Raw genomic sequence first — 7,019 nt, 5'->3', positions numbered from 1 at the left:
TTAGACATTAGGGCACCAGGTCACCGCATTGAGGGTCTATTTCGAGTGCGGAGATCTCAATCATATGAGGAGATATTGCCCCAAGCTTCGGGGAAAGGCAGTGCAACAGGGTCAGCAACCCATGATTACAACTAGTACAACACTAGTTGTCCGGCCATCCAGAGGCGGAGGGCAGACTGGTAGGGGCCATCCTAGAGGTGGAGGTCAGGTAGGGGGAGGTAAGCCAGCTACTGTTCAGTCCGGCGGAGGCCAGCCAGCTGGCGCTCCAGCCAGATTCTATGCTTTTTTAGCCAGACCAGATGCATTGGCCTCAGATGTCATAATCACAGGTATTATTTCTATCTGCGGTAGGGATGCTTCAGTATTATTTGATCCAGGGTCTACCTATTCATATGCATCATCTTTGTTTGCTCATTTCCTAGATATTCCTCGTGAGTCTTTGGGTACTCCTGTTTATGTGTCCACTCCTGTGGGCGATTCTGTGATTGTGGATAGGATCTATTGATCTTGTGTGGTCACATTCTGTAGTTATGAGACTAGAGCAGACCTTCTATTACTTGACATGACCGACTTTGAGGTCATCCTGGGCATGGAATGGTTATCCCCGTATCATGCCATCCTAGATTGCCATGCCATGAATGTTACCTTAGGGATGCCAGAGTTGCTAAGGTTGGAGTGGAAAGGTTTCTCCGTTAGTACAACTAGTCGGGTTATCTATTTTCTGAAGGCTCAACATATGGCCGAGAAGGGTTGTTTGGCTTATCTAGCTTATGTTCGGGACACCACTGCAGAGTCTCCGACGATTGATTTAATGCCAGTAGTCCGGGAGTTTGTCGATGTGTTCCCTTCTTACCTTCCAGGCATGCCACCGGATCGTGATATTGATCTTTGTATTGATTTGGCTCCAGGCACACAACCTATATCTATTCCACCGTACCATATGGCTCCAAAAGAGTTGAAAGAGATGAAGAAGCACTTGAGGAGTTGTTAGCCAAGGGGTTTGTGAGACCTAGTGTATTACCTTAGGGTGCACCAGTGTTATTTGTGAAGAAGAAAGATGGGACTATGCGGATGTGCATTGATTACTGCTAGTTGAACAAGGTAACCATTAAGAACAAGAACCTGTTGCCACACATTGATGATCTGTTTTACCAGTTTCATGGTGCTAGGGTGTTCTCTAAGATTGACTTGAGATCAGGGTATCATCAACTGAAAATTCGGGACTCAGATGTCTCGAAGACTGCTTTCCGTACTAGATATGGCCATTATGAGTTCCTGGTGATGTCCTTCGGCTTGACTAATGCCCCTGCGACATTTATGGATTTGATGAACAGGATGTTCAGACCTTATATTGATTCGTTCGTCATTGTTTTTATTGATGACATCTTGATTTACTCACGTAGCCTAGGGGAGCACGAGCAACATTTGAGAGTGGTGCTTAATACATTACGAGAATAGAAGCTATATGCTAAGTTCTCCAAGTGTGAGTTTTGGCTAGAGTCTGTGGTATTCTTAGGACACGTTGTGTCAGTAGAGGGTATTAAGGTGGAGCCCAAGAAGATTGAGGCATTTCAGAGTTGGCCACGTCCCACTTTGGTGACTGAGATCAGGAGTTTCCTGGGGTTAACATGTTATTATCATCGGTTTGTGCAGGGCTTTTCATCCAATTGCAGCACCTTTGACTAGATTGATCCATAAGGGTATTCCATTCTATTGGTCCAATGATTGTGAGGTGAGCTTTCAGAAGCTCAAGACAGCTTTGACTACAACACCGGTTCTAGTGTTGCCTTCTGGTTCGGGGATGTATACTGTGTATTGCGATGCTTCACACATTGGTTTGGGTTGTGTATTGATGCACGAGGGGCGCGTTATTGCATATATTTTACGTTAGTTGAAGATTCACGAGAAGAATAACCCTGTGCACAATCAAGAGTTAGCCGCGATTGTTCATGCTCTTAAGATATGGAGGCATTATCTGTAAGGGGTGTCATGTGAGTTTTATACTGATTATCGCAGGTTACAACACTTGTTCAAGCAAAGGGATCTCAATTTGAGGCAACATAGATGGCTTGAATTACTGAAGGATTATGACATCACCATTCTTTATCATCCGGGCAAGGTAAATATGGTCGCGGATGCCTTAAGCAAGAAGGCAGAGAGTATGGGTAGCTTGGCATTCATTGCAACAGAGAAGAGGCTACTAGCTTTGGACATTCAGTCCTTGGCTAACAGATTTGTGAGGTTGGATATTTCAGAGCCTAGCCGAGTTCTTGCATGTGTTGTTGCCCAGTCTTCATTATTGGTACAGACAAGGCTCGACAGTTTGATGGTCCGCACTTGGCCTTTCTCAAATAGACGATGCTACAGGATAGTGCCAAGGAGGTTTCTATTGGTGAGGATGGTGTTCTGCGACTCCAGGGTCATCTAAGTGTTCCTAATGTTGATGGCTTGAGGGAGAGGATTCTAGAGGAGGCACACAGTTCACGGTATTCTATTCATCCAAGTTCTACGAATATGTGTCGTGACATGAAATAACATTATTGGTGGCGGCGAATGAAGAAATATATAGTGGAGTACGTAGCTAGATGCCTAAATTTCCAGCAGGTCAAGTATGGGCACAGAGGCCAGATGGCCCAATTCAGTAGATGACTATACCTGAGTAGAAATGGGAGCGCATCACTATGGACTTTGTAGTTAGATTGCCACGGAGCTTGCAGAAGTTTGATGCAGTTTGGGTCATTGTCAATAGGTTGACCAAGTCGGCACACTTCATTCCGGTTACAACTACCTATACTTCAGAGAAGTTGGCCCAAATTTACATTCGAGATATAGTTCGGTTGCACAGTGTTCCTGTTTCCATTATATCAGATAGAGGCCCTCAATTCACTTTCCATTTCTAGAGAGCCATACAGAGTGAGTTGGGGACCCGCGTAGAGCTCAGTACAACATTTCATCCACAGACCGACAGGCATTCGGAGTGGACAGTTCAAATCCTTGAAGACATGCTCAGAGCATGTGTGATTGACTTTGGAGGGCAGCGGGATCAGTTCTGCTTTTGGCCGAGTTTGCTTACAACAATAATTATCAGTCCAGCATTGAGATGGCTCCATTTGAGGCCTTGTATGATCGGCAATGCCGTTCTCCCATTGTGTGGTTTGAGCCCGGCGAAGTTAAGTTATATGGTACAAATTTGGTGAAATATGATTTAGAAAAGGTAAAGTTGATCCAGGAGCGACTTCGTACAACATATTCCAGACAGAAGAGTTACATGGATCAGAAGGTACGGGATGTATCATTTATGGTCGGCGAGAAGGTTCTCTTGAAAGTCTCATCGATGAAGGGTATTATGAGGTTCGAGAAGAGGGGCAAGTTGAGCCCCAATTTTATAGGCCCATTTGAGGTGTTGAGACAAGTTGGGAAGGTTGCTTATGAGCTTGCTTTACCTCCCAGCTTATCAGGAGTTCATCCGGTTTTTCACGTGTCTATGCTCCGGAGGTACCACGCAGACTTGTCACATGTGTTAGACTTCAGCACTATTCAGCTAGATGAGAGCTTTGGTTATGAGGAGGAGCCAATTGCTATTGTTGATAAACAGGATCTCCAGTTGAGATCAAAGTGAGTTTTCATGGTAAAGGTTTAGTGGAGGGGCCAACCAGTCGAGGAGGCAACCTGGTATTCCGAGAAGGACATGCAGAGCAGATACCCATACTTATTCAGCACTTCAGGTATGAATCTAAACCCGTTCGAGGACGAATGTTTGTTTAAGAGGTGGAGAATGTGACGACCCGACTGGTTGTTTTGCTTTTTAGAACCCCTTTCTCCTAAATAAGACTTCCCGTACTTGCTCTTACTGATTCATGACTTGCGGGGATAGTTGGTTCGGGATTTGGAGGAGTTTGGGTTGAAATCGAAACATTTGATTCCTTAAGGTTGGTTTATAGGCCAAGTTTGACTTCGGTCAACATTTTGAGTAAACGACCTTGGAATAGGGATTTGAAGTTTCCAACAGGTTCGTATGATGATTTCGGATTTGGGCGTATGCTGAGATCGGGTTTTGGGTTACCTAGGAGCGTTTTGGCGCCTAATAGTGAAAATTGGTTCTTGAAGGTTTTTAGAAGTTCTTTATATTTGGTTTGGAGTGGGTTTTTAGTTATATCAAGGTTCGAATGGAATTCTAAGACCAGGAATAGTTCCGAAATGTCATTTGAGAATTGCATACAAAATTTGGTGTCATTCTGAGTAGTATAAGTACGTTTCGGCGCATTGAGAGTAGATTGAAGAACTTGAAGTTCATAAGTTTGATTCAATTGGTTTTAGGGTGCGATTCTTAGTTTTAATGTTGTTTTGGGCATTCCGAGAGTTCGAGCGAGTCTGTTTTATGATTCCAACTTTGTTGGTATGTTCGGGTGGGGGCCCTGGGGCCCCGAGCGTCAATCGGACGAGGCTCGGACCAAGTTGAAAATTTGAGCAAGAGCTGAAGCTCCAGCTGCTATCATAACCGCACTTGTGGTTAGTTAGCCGCAGGTGCTAGCTCGCAGGTGCGGTTGGAGCCTCGCAGATACAGCCCAAGGAGAGGAGCACAACTTCCGTAGATGCGACTCTTCTTCCGCAGAAACGGACTGCAGAAGTAGGTATCCATCCACATGTGCGGCCCCATCCGGCCTAGCCCAACTCCGCAGAAGCGGACCCTCATCCGCAGAAGCGAGACCGCAGGTGCGAAAATCGCAGGGGTAGTGCACTTCATTAAATACGGGAGTTAGGAATTTTCTCCCATTCTTTACACATTTGGGCGATTGGGGAGCTCTCAAAGAAGGGATTTTGACTTAGCATCTTGAAGTGAGTAAATTCTACACATTGTGAGTTAAATACATAATTTATAGGTAGATTATGACATTTAAATTAGTGAAAATCATGGATTTAGGTGAAAACCTAGGGTTTTGCTAAAAATGAGATTTAACCATGAAATTTGTTATGAAATTTAGTAGAAATCATATATCTATGTTCCTAAGGTTATGGGTAACAACTTCCTTTAAAACTTTTCGGAATCCGAGCATGTGGGACCGGTGGTGAATTTTAGGAATCTAGCAATTTAGGTTGGGTAATCACTTAGATGGTGGAATTGTGAACTTTTGAGCATAGATTGATTAGTTTATGTAATATTTGACTAGTTTCGAGTTGTTCAGTGTCAAATTTGGAGATTTGGGCGCGTTCTTGAATTGGGAAGTAGGCTTGAGGCGAGGTAAGTCTTCTTTCTAACCTTGTAACAAGGAATTAACCCCATATGTGAATTAAATACCTGTTTGAACATATTTGTGGGGGCTACGTACGTACGAGGTGACGAGAGTCTGTACGTAGCTACTAGTATGCTATTTTTCGGGTAGTTTAGGATCCGTATCATGCTATAATTGGAATGTTGAGCCCTTGATTGCTAAAATAATCACTTAAACCATGTTAGAAATTTATAAAGAAATTGTGTGAGGTTCAACTCACTTACTTGAAGGTTTGCATGAAATACTTGACTATAAATGAGAATTTTGTGTTTCTTGAAAATAAACTATTATTTGTGGATCTGGCCGAGCACCTCGGTAGTAAATAGATGCATCTATGGTCCATGGCGTTCGACCCTCCGGCAGTGCACATTTTAATACTATATTGGACTTGGCGGTACGACCTCGACATAATTGCGCATGTTAATTATTTGGAACTCTCTTTGATCTATACTGCATAAATGCTTTGAAATGTAAGTTGTTACATGATATGACTGAAATTGACATGTTATTTATGAAAGAATATATTTCCTCTTCCTATTCTTAAATTGTCATTATTATTCATGCTTAGCGTAACACTTTAATTATATTATTATTGGCCCTAGTAAGTATCAAGTTGTCCCCTCATCACTACTTCTTCGAGGTTAGACTGGATACTTACTGGGTACATATTGTTTATGTACTTATACTTCGCTTCTGTACTTAATTATACAGGATCTGAGGCAAGTGCTTACCCGCCCAGTGCGCATACTTGAGCTTGGACTGAGACTTCACGTTGAGCTGCCACTTTTTGAGTTGTTCAACAGCATGCCGGAGTTTCTATTTTGTTTATGTCTGTCTATTCTATTTCAGATAGTCGGATAGTCATCTGTTATATATTCTGCTAGTTGCCCACACACTTGTGACACTAGATCTTGGCACATAATAATAGACTTGATTTTTGGGTTGTATTTCTATGGTTATGATTTCTTCTAGTGATTTCTGTTTTTCTTACCTTAAAAATTCATTATTTATCAAACACTTTGGATTTAAGTTGTAAGATGTTTGAATTGTTTAATAAAAATGGGAATTTACTAGTTGATTAGTATTGACTTGCCTAACAACAGTGTTGGGCGCCATCACAACCTATAACGGAATTTGAGTCGTGACACCTATGGTGCATCTTTTAAGGCATATGAATGTTGTTTCTGAGAGTGAGAGCATTATTTCTATCTTGAGTTCCTAATTTAAATTTTATTGAGTATGGAACTACTTTCTTTTGTTGTGTGAGAGTACTTGATTCATAAAGGAAAGGTAATGTTTGACCTCTATGTTAGAGTAAGTGAGTGGGTTGTGAAAAATGCATGGTGCTCGTGAGTCAAATCTTGAGCTGATGATGTTACACTCTTGTGCTTAGTCTATTTTAAATATTCTTGGTGCAATGAGTTAAGAGGATTGTTTAAAAAGTTGTGTCTATATAAAATGTAGTTTGATTGCTCGAGGACGAGCAATGGTTTAAGTATGTGGTGTTGATGGCAGGGTATAATTACGTATTGTAGTCGCTTATTGCACTCTAATTCACTACACTTTAATTGTGTTCGAGCTTTAATCGATAGTGTTTTGCACTTATTGTATGTTTTATGCCTTGTAGGAGCAATTCTGAGTTATGTAGATGTTGTGGAACTAATTCGAGCTATTTGGAGCTTTAAAGTCTATTTAAAAAGCCCAAGGGATTAAGCCGGGATAGTGTTCAGGGGTCGAGGATCATTTCTG

Source organism: Nicotiana sylvestris, chromosome 7 (genome assembly GCF_000393655.2).
Source record: "Nicotiana sylvestris chromosome 7, ASM39365v2, whole genome shotgun sequence".
In the NCBI taxonomy this organism is placed as follows: domain Eukaryota; kingdom Viridiplantae; phylum Streptophyta; class Magnoliopsida; order Solanales; family Solanaceae; genus Nicotiana; species Nicotiana sylvestris.
Note: the sequence above shows the minus strand (reverse complement) of the source record.